This window comes from Mesoplodon bidens (genome assembly GCF_964165515.1).
Source record: "Mesoplodon bidens genome assembly, chromosome: 16".
Taxonomy (NCBI): domain Eukaryota; kingdom Metazoa; phylum Chordata; class Mammalia; order Artiodactyla; family Ziphiidae; genus Mesoplodon; species Mesoplodon bidens.
In genome coordinates this window covers 12,196,325-12,210,539 of record NC_138173.1, presented here as the reverse complement: position 1 = coordinate 12,210,539, position 14,215 = coordinate 12,196,325, and the positions used below count along the sequence as shown (strand labels likewise).

At 39.9% G+C, this 14,215-nt stretch overlaps 1 protein-coding gene across 1 annotated transcript in view; it reads left to right on the top strand.

Annotated features, from left to right (window-relative positions):
• The window catches only part of PDE7A (phosphodiesterase 7A), a 107,443-nt gene that overhangs the window by 67,319 nt on the left and 25,909 nt on the right, over positions 1-14,215 (top strand). The gene's annotated exons all lie outside the window — the stretch shown is intronic.

Here is a 14,215-nt window from a genome sequence, read left to right as displayed (position 1 = left end):
TTTCTGGATTACGAGTTTCTCCACGTTGAACATAATTGTCTTTATTAAATTTGCTTAGAGATTAGACATCTACACTGCAATATTGAGCTTTTTTTGAAAGATTCTTTTATATAGACGGTTTATTATAAACAGTGTTTGGGTTTACCATGTCAAGGTGCATTCTCCTCTAGCTGTTTATCCAGTTAGAGAACAATTACAGGCTCCAAAGTTAGCAAGTGAGAGACCTCAATAATAATTTTATTATGTAAATATTGCAGTTTTTTCTGCCTTGAGTTTTTGTGGTTTGGATTATCTTTTGTCATAAATCCTTATTCTCGTTCTCGTGAGGCCTACAAATGGATCTTCACAATAGGATTTGCCATGGGCATTATCATGCAGCAAGTTCTGACTTAGAGTCTTTCTAAAAGGGTATAAAGAGGCAAAAGAAGAAAATTAGCTGAACACATGAGTACATTAAATACAGAAACAGTGTTCAACTTCACTACTAAACAAATTCCTGTCAAATTTAGAAAGTTAAGCAAACGGTCAGCTAAGGTGCTAGTGATACAAGTTTGCGTTATTACAAACTTTTTAGAAGGCAGTTCGTCACGATGCATCGAGTCGTAAACATTTTTTTTCTCTTTGATTTCAGCACTAGGCATGTATGCAAAGGGAATAATCTTACACAAATGTCAGTGTATGTGTGAAGACATTCACATTGGTCTTATTTATAATAGGAACATGTATTAGGTTGTGGTGTTATTCACTGAAGTATTTGAGGGTAAAAGACCAGAATGTTTATAACCTTCCCTCAGCTGTTCAGAAAAAGAATCAAGTACACACCACACACACACACACACACAGTACAAATGGTAAAGCAGGTGGATAAAATGATAACAATGGCAAATCTGAGTAAAGGGTAGTGATAAAGGGTATTCCCTGTACTATTTAGTTTTGCAACTTTTTGCATTTTTTATTTGTATTTCAAAATGATCTCTAAACAAAAAGTTTTTAAAGTATGGTAATTAAATTATGCATTTATTAAAAATCATGGGTTTATAGTCGGAGTGCAGATTTGTTAACTGGTATTAGACCAGGTCTGTGGTTGTTTATAAAGAAATGGGAGAATTCAGACTTTGGGAAGACGTTTTGAAACTAACCTGTATTCATGGTTACAGAGGGTGGAGGGATTTTGAAGATCATGAATCCTCTTTGCCAGGAAGGGTTTGCAAAAGACCTGGTGTAAATCTGCAGTCAGGGTTAGTCTGGCAATTTGTCACAGATTCTGCTTTAATCAATAAATTCTACTATAATTGTTAAGTTATCATACAGAAGCTTTCATTCTTAACTAGGTTTTGTTGTTTGGGGGGTTTTGTTTGTTCATTTGTTTTTTGGTCTCTGCTGCTTTAAGTAGACTGTTCATGCTAACTTCTTTGTCAATTTATCAGGTGTTATTATCTTGGTTCTATGGGGCAAGAAAACAAATTTTCCCAGGTATCATCTCTCAGTGAAGAGATTTTATGAAGCATTCTTTTTTTTTTTTTTTTTTTTTGCGGTATGTGGGCCTCTCACTGTTGTGGCCTCTCCCCTTGCGGAGCACAGGCTCCGGACGCACAGGCTCAGCGACCATGGCTCACGGGCCCAGCCGCTCTGCGGCATGTGGGATCTTCCCGGACCAGGGCACGAACCCGCGTCCCCTGCATCGGCAGGCGGACCCTCAACCACTGCGCCACCAGGGAAGCCCTATGAAGCATTCTTTTACCTTTGTTTGTGTTCTTATTACCTATGTTATAGTGCAAAAGATAATATATATCATACATATTTACATAGTTTGAATTTGAGAAAGGGATTTTTCATGTAAGGAAGTCTTTGTTGACATTATTTTAGGATGATCAGAAACATTTTTTGGAATTTTTTTTTTCAAACTAATATTTTCTTCTCTGGGGAGTGTTCCATTTTGCAGTTTAGATAGAACATGCATATCAGTGGGAATTATATGATGGGTTGTGTTTATTAAGAAATTTGGAAGATCTTAGCTCATTAAAGATACTGCTGAAATTTTCAGATGCTCATGTTAGTCAGAAATTTTTATTCAGCCCAAAAGGAGATGTGAAATTGCTTATTGAATAGAAAGCAGTTTCTGGTTATACTACTTAAAAAGTGTCATGACAGTCCATCAGTATTCACAGTATGCTAATCACTAATTATTTGTTTCGATAACAGAAAACTAAGATTGGTGCTTCTTACTTAACCTCTTTTTCCCTTGTCTGTCCCCCAGAGCTGTACGTGGAATCCTGTAATGGTGTTTAGGGCTCTCGGATTACTAGCAGATAATGCAGCTAGCTCTTCTAAGCATGTGATCATTTTATATAACTTTTTCTTTTTTAAGGATTGGTCCACTTTCTCAATAGGCAGATGATTAGTTTCTGACAAATATTTAAACTTCAGTGTTAACATTAATACTTCTTTGATACCTACTGAAAAACTTCAGCTTTCATCCCATTTTTAGAAGATCCCTAACCTTTCAGACCTGCCCTATCTAGGAATTACTCCCACTAAGGTCCAGACTTCTGGTCCTCCAGCATTTAATAAACTGATTCTTGATGTCCCGCATTCAACTAATTTTAAGCTATTTAGTCTCCTGACCTTATGTTGTGAAAATTCGAGGTTTGAGGCACCTGATAAGGATGAGCAATATATACACTACCAAACTGGGAGAAAGAGGTAATGGGGGGTAGAGAAGAAGACTGGGGAGAGAGAAGCTGATTGATTAGAGAGTGGCAGAGATGTTAGGCTGCTGGCTGGGTGGTGTGAACTGAAAAGCGCCCCAGAGCTGGGTCTCCCTGACACGGCTCCGTGGCTCCTGAGCGTCTCTCCTTAGCGTGACAGCCCCTCCTCCGCGGGCTTTCTCAAGTTCTGCTTTCACTCCGCTCTCTGTGGAGAGAGAACCAGGAGCCTCCCTCCTGTCAGTTGCCTCCTACCAACTTTCCGTAGGGTGGATTAAAAGCCCCAAATTTTCCTACAGATATTTTTCTATGTCCAATTGGCCGTACACCTGGTCTCTTGAAACATAATACTTTGACTTTTAAATTAGTTGGACTTAATGAAATGGATTCCATATTGACTTTTTGTCAGAATTCATCTCTTGTTTGCTCTAAATTTGATGCCCCTAAATTTAGTAAATTATTCTTTTAGTTACACATTCTTTTTAGCATATATAGTAATCAATTCTAATACCTTTAAACATAAAAGCGTTATTATAATTCTGCTCCACATGTGCCCTGATATCTTCCTTTGAAAGGTCCTGGCATGGTTATTAAGTAGTAAGGGGCTGCCAGCTTGAAATTTTCATGGAATTCACCAAAGCTCATTGACGTCATCCAGACTGGAAGCCACGGTCTCTCTGCCAACGTTGGACAAGATGTAATACGAGGAGAATGTTTTTTCATGTCCACACAAACGCAGTTTTCCGTTTTCTCTTACTCTGACACATGGTAATGTTCCATTCTATGTAAATGTGTTTTGCCCATTATCTTGAGCCTTTTTATTCATTTTAGCGCTTTATTCCACCCCATACTAGGGAACCTTTCAGGATATTTACATTGGAGCCTAAAAGGCTTTTAGCCTTACTCATCTTTTTGTTCCTGGTTTCTGGCAGCCTCTGGCTCATTGTAGAGATTGAATATATTCCTGTTGCATCAAATTGACTAAAACTGTGTATCTTCTACCAGTTAGACTTCATAGGGTCCCATTTGTATTTCTCTAAGTACGATCTGTGTTAGCTGTAAACTGAATTCAGACTGGCTATTGCCCTTTTGTTGAATCAAATGTCTCATGTTGTCTTTATTATAATGACCCACTCTGAAAGCAGACAAAATTATTAAGTTTTCCCTTAGACCCTCAGGTGTGTTTGATTTTGTGCTGTTTCTTATCTTCCTAACAGGGCTGTGTTAGACTTGGATACTTGTTTCATACGCAGTGATAGGATCAGAAAGAACATCTGTTTCTGCGTTTATTTTGAGCTTAAAAGCTTATGTCATACTGACTTTATTGCCTTAGTTTATCTTAGTCTTTAATGTATAGTAAACTCCCACACAAACTCAGGTCCTCTTATATTCCGAAGCTTTTACTGCTTCTTCCCTTTAAGAATAGAAGTTGTTGGCGTGGCGTTTCCCTCAGCCATGACTTTTTCTGTGTTACATTGTTTTTCTTATTATCTTTCATACTGTACTGCCTGTTCATCACTTTCCTATTTACAAGCGTATTTTTTTTTTAGCCATTATTTGTTTGATTTACTAAAGTGGCTGTCCATGATTTGTAATTTAGTCTCTCATTCAGATGTGAATGTGCCAGCCTCTACTTATAGTTCTGGTATTATAGACTAAGGTCATATCTCTCTGGAGTTTCTATTAAATTTTAGTTTGTTCCCAGTCATTCATTTATCTTGAAATCGTATCTGGTTGTTTCAGAAACATTTCTGTAATCGTTCATAGTCACAGGAAACAATCTCATGTCCTTTTCCCCTGTCTGTTCATCATGCGTGTTCCTGCCTCCTTCCTATAACAATCCCCTTGCCAAGCAGTGCCTGTAGAGATGAGTACTGCTGTGCTGAATTGAATTAGGAAACAGAGCATTCTGCCCCACCTGTATGTATTTTTTTAAATGTATCTAGTTTTCCAGGAGATTGTGAAGTGCCTGCATTTGAAAAACCACTGATTTTTGTTTCTTTTTTTGTCTCAAGTTGAAAGAATATCTTATCTCCTAGATATCTTCTCTAACTTCATAGCATAGATTAGGGAATATGGTTTGGACCTTAACCTTAATAAAATTTAATGATAGTTTAATTCTGCCTGTCCTTTGGAGAATTGGAGAAATTGGAGATTTAACTTTAAGCTTTATTTTGTATATTATACAGTAAGGCTTGTGTGCTTTCTTTTCCTTCTTTTTTCTCAGCTCACTAATAAGGGAATTAGGAATGTAACAAATAAGGAGCTGTGTTTAAGTCCTAAGTTTGAGCATAAGAGGGACCCAACATGTCACATATCCCATCTCTGTAGGAGAGTTGAGAGTGACACTGCTCAAGACGTGTTGATTTTCCAGCCCTTTTGTTTCTTTAACCTATTACCTATATTTCTTTTTTCCGTCCACTTTCTAATATGAAGGAGAAAAGAAATGCCTAATCCATAACAATAAGAGTAATCTTTTAAAAAGGGTTTTATATTGACTGTTTTATCAAATCCTGTCAAAGTGAATATTGAATTCTGCAAACTAAAGTTATAAGAATTGCTTAAGGGAAAGAATATTAGTTTATTCTCACGTTAACATTGATCTAATTTTAGATTATGAGTAGCTCATTTATTTCTTTGATTTGTAGTGAAGCTTGGAATGTCTATATATTTATTTTAAAGTAATGACATATGCATATTTTGAAATCTTTAAATACGTGCATTTAATTCTACAGTATGTAAAAGTATACAGTGGTCTTCAGGATGAAGTTATGCTATCATGAAGAATAAATCTGGCTTTGTTAAAATAAATAGTATGAAGTCATATGCTTAAAAATATTTAAACATGAAACCAATGTTATATGTCAATTATACATATTGTTTAAAAAAATTGATATCTGTAACAACTATAGCCATTAATGTTAGTGTTTATTCTTTGCCCAAAAAGACATATTGCTGTATTATCTCATTTGATTTTTTTTTTTTTTTTTTTTTTTTTTTTTTTTTTCTTTTTGCGGTATGCGGGCCTCTCACTGTTGTGGCCTCTCCCGCTGCGGAGCACAGGCTCCGGACGCGCAGGCCCAGCGGCCATGGCTCACGGGCCCAGCCGCTCCGCGGCATATGGGATCCTCCCAGACCGGGGCACGAACCCGTATCCCCTGCATCGGCAGGCGGACTCTCAACCACTGCGCCACCAGGGAGGCCCCTCATTTGATTTTTACAACAGTTCTGTAAGGCCTGTTTTACAATGAGGAAACTGACAATCAGTTCAATAACTTAAATAACTTTCCTAACGTCACAAAACTAGTAAAAGGGGGCAGGGCTGGAATTCAAAATCAGATATGTAACTCCGGAGCTGATGTCTTTATTTGCCCTGCTGTACTGCTTCTCCGTATCAGAACAAGCTACTCTACTAAAGACCATTGCTCTGAACACCTAGCTGTTTTTTCTCCATTTATCCATGCATGCTAAATGTGAAAATTCTTCCAAGAAAACTTGAATTTAGATGTAGCTAAATGTGTTTATTCAGTATTAACAGTAGGCTTTCTGATATGCCTTCCGTTCTTTTTAAGGAAAATTAAAGAGGAGATTAGAACGAAGAATGTCTTAATATTTTCTATTCAGTTATCATTCAATATGACCTTGCCCTAGACTAGAGTTAAAACCTTACAGCACTGAATTAAAAAAAAAAAATTTTTATGACAGTCTCCAAGGGTAATTAATGCTAATGCATCTAAATGATTGTTATGGTTTTAAGGTAGCAGGTATAGTGACTGCAGGACTCCCTCTTGTGGACAATTAAAGCAAGTAGTGGTCAAGTCTCAAGATCCAAAGGCTTTTCTGTTAAAAACCTCTTTTGTCTAATAACTAAATATCGGTGACATCTTTGCCATGCCGTTTGGATGACAGAGGAGAGGGTCTGTAGGAGAGTTGGGAGTGACACTGCTCAAGACGTGTTGATTTTCCAGCCCTTTTGCTTCCTTAACCTATTATCTATATTTCTTTTTTCTGTCCACTTTCTGATATGAAGGAGAAAAGCAAGAGAAAAACATGGCTTCTAAATTTGCTGCTATCCCACATTTCATTACTGGCTCAGAGAAGCCAGGAGTGGGTGACTGGAAGTAATTCCCATGATCATTATGTGACGATGCTCATTTAGTTTTGGTGGGTTGATTAGTTCGTTCATGATCACAGAGTGAGGTAATGTGATATTTTAGACGAGAACCAGCAGCGCCAACGGTTCTTAATAGTAACTTGATTAAGTCACTGAGCCCTGTCGGCTTTCTAAGCTGGATTGGAATGTAGGTAACCATGTAAACTAGAACAAGCCCGAGACTTAAAATAAATAGTCCTAGCCTGGTGGAAGCTGGGCTTTAATAAAGACAACTTTAATCTGTTGTCTGTTATGCTGTGAAATAAATACTGGTGTTTCTCATGTCACAGAATGAGTTCGTGAGAATATTGGTTAATAGGGTCAGATTTTATGTAATATGGTCAGGGGGTGAGCCTTTTAGCCATTAAACTGTCTGAATGAAAGTACTAGTTAAGTTCTCAGGGATCACTCTTTCCTGTTCCCAGTTCCCCATGTGTCCTCTCTTTATCTGTTCCTAAATGATACTGCTTACTCAACTTGATACCTTCTCAATAGTGGCCTCTACTTGCTTGTTTCAGTATAGGAATTTTATTTTTAATCATTATAGGGAATCAGTGTGTATCTGTTGTGGAGGAAGGCTGGGGGTGGGGTGAAGCAAACCTGAAACTAAAATTTTCCATCTTAACATGATCTCATCATGCTTCATCCTTGATTCATAGTTACTGATTCCCTTTTCTTAGATCATATTTTGGAAGCTATTCTAGGACAGTTCTGGAAACCTCTCTAATTTTCTCTTAGAAAACCTATTCTCCAGTTTGATAGTGTGTTTTAGAAGCCATTGAAATGTGCTCCTATGTGCTTGTTCTACTTCTGAGGGTTTGTTCTAAGGGAATGAGGACGTGTGCAAAGATTCAGTTATAAGAATGTTTATTACAGAATTGTTGGTAAGAAAAATGAAAGTTAGGAGTAGCCTAACAGCAGAAAGATTTAGTAAATTATGTTAGTTTCATACTTTAGAATAATATGTGGCTAGTAAAAATGATGGCACATGTAAGTGCCATTTATTGACTTGAAAAGATGTTCGTGATTTCTTAAGTTAAAAAAATGCCGTGAACTGTCTGGGATAAAAAAGAAACTGTATGGGGCTTCCCTGGTGGCGCAGTGGTTGAGAGTCCGCCTGCTGATGCAGCGGACACGGGTTCGTGCCCCGGTCCGGGAAGATCCCACATGCCGCGGAGCGGCTGGGCCCGTGAGCCATGGCTGCTGAGCCTGCGCGTCCGGAGCCTGTGCTCCGCAACGGGAGAGGCCACAACAGTGAGAGGCCCGCGTACCGAAAAAAAAAAAAAAAAAAAAAGAGAGAGAGAAACTGTATGTTTACACGTATATAGGAAATAATTCATAGAAAAATACCGAGAGCACCAGGCTGTTGGTAGTTGTTGTTTCTGGACTGCTAAGCCTTTCCACGCACCTTGTCCCCATTCTCAAACCCAGGTTGAGCGGAAGAGAGGGCTTAGGGCAGCCACTCCCAGAAGGGAGCGGGAGAAACACCCTATAAAGGGAAGGGGCAGTGTGGCCCAAAAATAACAGGGTCGGGGGCTTCCCTGGTGGTGCAGTGGTTGAGAGTCCGCCTGCTGATGCAGGGGACACGGGGTTGTGCCCCGGTCCGGGAAGATCCCACGTGCCGCGGAGCAGCTGGGCCCGTGAGCCATGGCCGCTGAGCCTGCATGTCCGGAGCCTGTGCTCCACAACGGGAGAGGCCACAACAGGGAGAGGCCACAACAGGGAGAGGCCCGCGTACCGCAAAATAAATAAATAAATAAATAAATAAAAATAATGACAGGGTAGGAAGCTCTAGGGGTTGGTTCCTGCATCAAAACAACCACTAAACTGGAAAAAAAAGATGGCAGAATTAACTATTTCAGGACTCTGGACCCTGATTGGACACTTATAACAGCCAGGGGAGTGCTTGTTGAGGGGCGGGGCTGCTGTTCTTTGGCAGTTGAGCAGTGTGCACAAACCAGTGATCATCCCCCGCTCCTCAGCCCCTCGACCTGTGGGGAGAGTGGCCCGTGTTTCTTTAGTGACTTGCTGAAGCCAGGTGGGCAGTGGGGACCTAGTCCTCCAGAAATTTGGGGTTGCTTCTTGACGTCAGTCTGGCCGATCCTGAGGGTTACGTGCACAGATGTTTGCCTTGGTTTCAGTCCTTTCAGCTGCAGAGCCTTTGCCCTGAAGCATCTACCAGAAGGTTTAAAGAATCAGTCCTTCTCTCTCCACCCCCCAGCCTTTGGAGCCAGACATTTAAGGGAAGTCTGTGTTGGGTCTTTGGCAGACTGCAGAGATACTGTAGCAGGAATTTCAGTGACCACACACAACAAGGAATAAACAAAATCAGATAGATATGCAAAGACAAAAATAGTTTGGTCACAAAATAGTCACGAAACAGATGGCTTCCGCCCACAACAAGCAGAAATAAATAGCCCTGGAAGGGTGAGAGATTAGATTTCCAGTTGCCCCAGCATAATACTCACAATGTCCAGTTCTCAATTAAAAAATATAAAACATACAAAGAAAATGGAAAATATGGTCCATAGATATGAAAAAAAGAACTTCACAAAAACCATCCTGAGGAAGCCCACACATTGGAATTGCTCATCAAAGATGTTAAATCAGCTGTCTTAAATGCTCAATGAGGTAAGGCAAACCATGGGCAAAGAACTAAAGGAAATCAGGAAAACATTGTATGAACAAAATCAGAATCTCAATAAATAGAAATTATAAAAAAGAACCCAACAAGTTCCGGAGCTGACGAGTATGATAACTGAAATGAGAAATTCACTAGAGGGATTCAGCAGCAGATTCGAGCAGGCAGAAGAAAGGATTGGCAAACTTGAAGATAAGAACATTGAAATAATCCAGACTGAGAAGCAGAAAGAAAAAAGAATGAAGAAAATGATGAGAGCCCAAGAAACCAGCGGGGGGATCATCACGTGTACCAACATATGACTCATAGGAGACCCAGCAGGAGAAAGAAGAGAGAAAGGGGCAGAAAAAATGATTTGAATGGTGGAAGACTTCCCATATCTGGTGAAGACAGGGATATACACACCCAAGAAGCTCGGTGAACTCCAAGCAGGATAAACTCAAAGAGACCCACACAGAGATACATTATAGTCAAACAGTTGAAACCCAAAGGCAAAGAAAGATAACTGGGGCAGCCATGGTAAAAGCACCTGAATATTGAATATGTTTAATGCTAGAGCTGAACTTAAACTGCAAGTGGGGATTGGAGTGAGAGGGGGGAAAGAGCACCCTAACAACTAACCGACACTGGAAGAGGAAGAGGACAAGGCAAAGAAGGTGGGATGTAGAGTGATTTCCTGTACAGTGTTGTTTCCTGTTTGTAATTATAAAACATTGAAGAATGATACCTAAAGCTGACAAGTAGTGGAAATATAAGCATATTTAATAAAATGAAGGGATTTTTGCAAATTGTGAAGTTGTAGCAGTGCCCTTCAGTAGAGGATTGGTTAAATAGATGATGGTCCATCCATATGATGGAATACTTTGTAGCCTCAGAATGAGGAAGGTCTCTGTGTACTGATAGGGAAAGAGCTCTAAGATAAATTAAAAAACAAAGTGCAGAACAGGTTATATGGTATGCTGCCATTTACGTAAAAGAAGTAGAAACATAGTATATAATGATGTTTCCATATATTTGATCCAAAAACTGAGAAAGGATACCCGCAAAACTTTTAAAAGGTGATCATTTTAGGGGAGAGTTTGGCATTTGGTTGGATCAGAAACTGGGTAGGGGTAAGGTTTTTCACTGTGTTCTTTTCTCCCTCCCTCCTTCTTTCCCTCCTTGATTTTCATTTTTGAAACGTGAGTGCAGTACATATTAAAAATTAGATTAATGGAAAAAAATCAGATACCACCCCTCCCCCCATTTTGGTCCCACCCCTCCCCCCATTTTGGTCCTATACTAAGTCTCAGGCAAAGCTTTGAGGTAGTTTTAATTACCATCTCTGCAAAGTCTCATGGGATTTTCAGTTCTTTCTGGAATGTAATCTTCTTAGGTATAGGCTCCTCAGGCCCCCTAGGTGAAGGAAATTCTTTTCACTGGATGATTTGCCATTTCATTTGGACAGGTTCTCCGTCCTTTCTTAGACTGTATGTGAAATAATCAGTAATTGTTAAGGTTGGTTCTATCACTAAGTGAAGGTCTGTTTCTTATCCTGTTATATATATAGGTTATTTGTGGGATTAGTCTTGCTGAAGACATTGGGTTCCTACGATGAGTGAGCTTTTCCCCTTCAGTTAGTATCTCATATTCGTGCTCAACTTAATGTGGTCAAAACAGAACTCTTGATAATGAGTCCCAACTTCAGGGCTCTGTGAAACAGGAAAAAAGACACGAATTATGGTTAGTTTTTTTTCAGTTAAGGAAAATGAGACAATGAGAAGTTGTGACTTGTGAGAAGTCACCTAGAAGATAGGAATAAGGCAGGGGGAGGTACAGCCGTGATCTTGTGGGTAGAGCCCTGACTCCCAGACAGTGCCACCTGTCTTAACCATTGACAGTGTGAATCCTGCCATGTTGATGTAGGGACTTAGCACAGTGGATTGAGCCCCTTCAAATGAGGCTTATTAATTTTTGGGACCTTATGTAATTATCCTCCCAAAGAGATTCTCAACTTTACTTCAAGGGTGGATTAGTTTGGACATACAATTTGGGAGCAGTGATCCTACTACCAGTGTCCACACACAGGATGCAAAGGAATTGCCAGTGATAAAATTGTTACCTTTTGTGTGTGATTTAAGATAGTAAATTGAAGGGAACGCTCATGAAGTCATGCTTATGACCTTGACCTCTTTTAGGTTGCTTTTCCATAATGAATAGAATACGTGTCTTCTGCAACATTTTTTAGAAGCTTTCTAAATGTCTTGGCTCTAATGCATTAACTGTATTGCATTTCTACTTTGGTTTCTAAGGTTATATTTGTAAAATGGGGATGATAATCTTTGCCATCTTCACAGGACTGTTGTGATCATTAAATGGGACGGCAGATGTGAACGTGCTCTTTGTAAAACAGTAAAGTGCCTTGTAAATGCAAAGATGGCAGCACTCGTATTAATTAGCTCTCATCCGCTCCCCATGTGTTCGTGTCATTCCACTCTGGCCCTTCCAGGTCCAGTCTTTTCTAGGAATAAGACTAGAAGGGTCGTATTAAATTCTTGTATTTCTGGGACTTCCCTGGTGGTGCAGTGGATAAGACTCTGCACTCCCAATGCAGGGGGCCTGGGTTCGATCCCTGGTCAGGGAACTAGATCCCACACGCATGCCGCAACTAAGAGTTTGCATGCCACAACTAAGAGCCCACAACTAAGACCCAGCACAGCCAAATAAATAAATTATATATATATATATATGTATTTAATTGAATACTTTTATTTCTGTACATTAGCTTTTTTCCCTCTGTGTTTCTTTCTGTACATACTTTCATCTAAATAAGGACAATTTTGAATAATGGTATACACAGAATTTTATCATAAACAGTCAATAAACCATACTGTAGAGATGTAATAAGAAACTTGTGCGTAATACTGTGGACACACAGGCTTTGTCAGCAGATCTGTGTTTTAAAATCTAGTTGTCAGGGACTTCCCTGGTGGTGCAGTGGTTAAGAATCCGCCTGCCAGTGCAGGAGACACGGGTTTGATCCCTGGTCTGGGAAGATCCCACATGCCACGGAGCAGCTAAGCCTGTGTGCCACAACCACTGAGTCCGTGCTCTACAGCCCTCGAGCCACAGCTACTGAGCCCAAGTGCCGCAACTACTGAAGCCTGCGTGCCTAGAGCCCGTGCTCCGCAGCAAGAGAAGCCACTGCAAAGAGAAGCCCACGCACCACAGCAAAGAGTAGCCCCTGCTCACTGCAACTAGAGAAAGCCCACGTGCAGCAATGAAGACCCAACACTGCCAAAATAAATAAATAAATAAATTTATTTATTTTTTAAAAAATCTAGTTGTCACCCTATATTGGCTGTATGATCTTATATATAATCTCTTGTAGATTCAGTGTGCTCGTGTATAAAGTGGAAGATAATAATACTCGGTTTTTTTACATTGTTGAGGGCTAGATGAGATACCTTTTTTTAAAAATTCATTTTATTTATTTATTTTTGGCTGCACTGGATCTTTGCCGCTGCGTGCGGGCTTTCTCCAGCTGCAGCAAGCGGGGGCTGCTGTTCGTTGCGGTGCACGGGCCTCTCATTGTGGTGGCCTCTCCCACTGTAGAGCACAGGCTCCAGGCAGACGGGCTTAGTAGTTGCGGCTCGCGGGCTCCAGAGCACAGGCTCAGTAGTTGTGGCACATGGGCTCAGTTGCTCCGCGGCATGTGACATCCTCCCGGACCAGGGCTCGAACCCGTGTCCCCTGCATTGGCAGGCAGACTCCCAACCACTGCGCCACCAGGGAAGCCCTAGATACCTTTTTTTAAAGCACGTGGAACATTACTTTCACTGAACTTATTAAACTAACCTCATTTCCTCAAACATACTATTTCTAGTTCAAGCATAATCGCTTGATATTAATAACATTACCATTTTGGTTCTAGTCCTTTTAATGTAAGTTACATTGATAAAGACAAAAATTTAACTCCACAGTTGTTCTAGATACTCTATTTTAGATCCACTGGGATGAAAAATGAGAAAAAAACCACGTAACTGTGCGTTATCTTATTTCTGGCTTACGTGAGTGTATGGGAACCTCAAAACTCACCAGGTATTTCAAAAACAGTATGCATTTATTCATTTACTCAATATGTTTTATACATACCTACATGGCACTATTATTACGCTTTGGAATACAAAGATGAAAAAAAATAATCCGTGCCTGTATTGGAGGTCATCATTTGTTGAAGAAGACAGATAAATAAGCAATTGTAATAACAGCATCAAAAGTAGTGTGAGAGGTGTCTGCACGGGTAGCCTTGAGAACCCAGAGGAGGTGCCTCCCATCTCTCCTAGATGGGGAATGTGTATATAGGTGTCCAGGTGTGCTTCCCAGGGAAGGTGTCATCTGAGTTGAGTCTGGAGAGAGCCAGAACCTGGAGCATGAAGCCTTTTCTTCCAGGCCAAGAAGATGGAGTTCATTTTAAAATGATGAGGGATCAGTGAATATTTTTATTTAGAGCAACATAAATAAATTTGGAGCTTAGGATAATTACCTAGATGCATACCTCCAAGCAGTGGCATCAACATCAATTTTATTATCCTCTACATTGCCATCATTTATTTAATACTTATTATATATCTGACTCGTGTGTATATTAGCTCATTTAATCCAGCACTCTTTGAACTAGATATTATTGCCATTATTTTATAGATGAGAAAACACTGTGTGATAGAGGTTAATAGA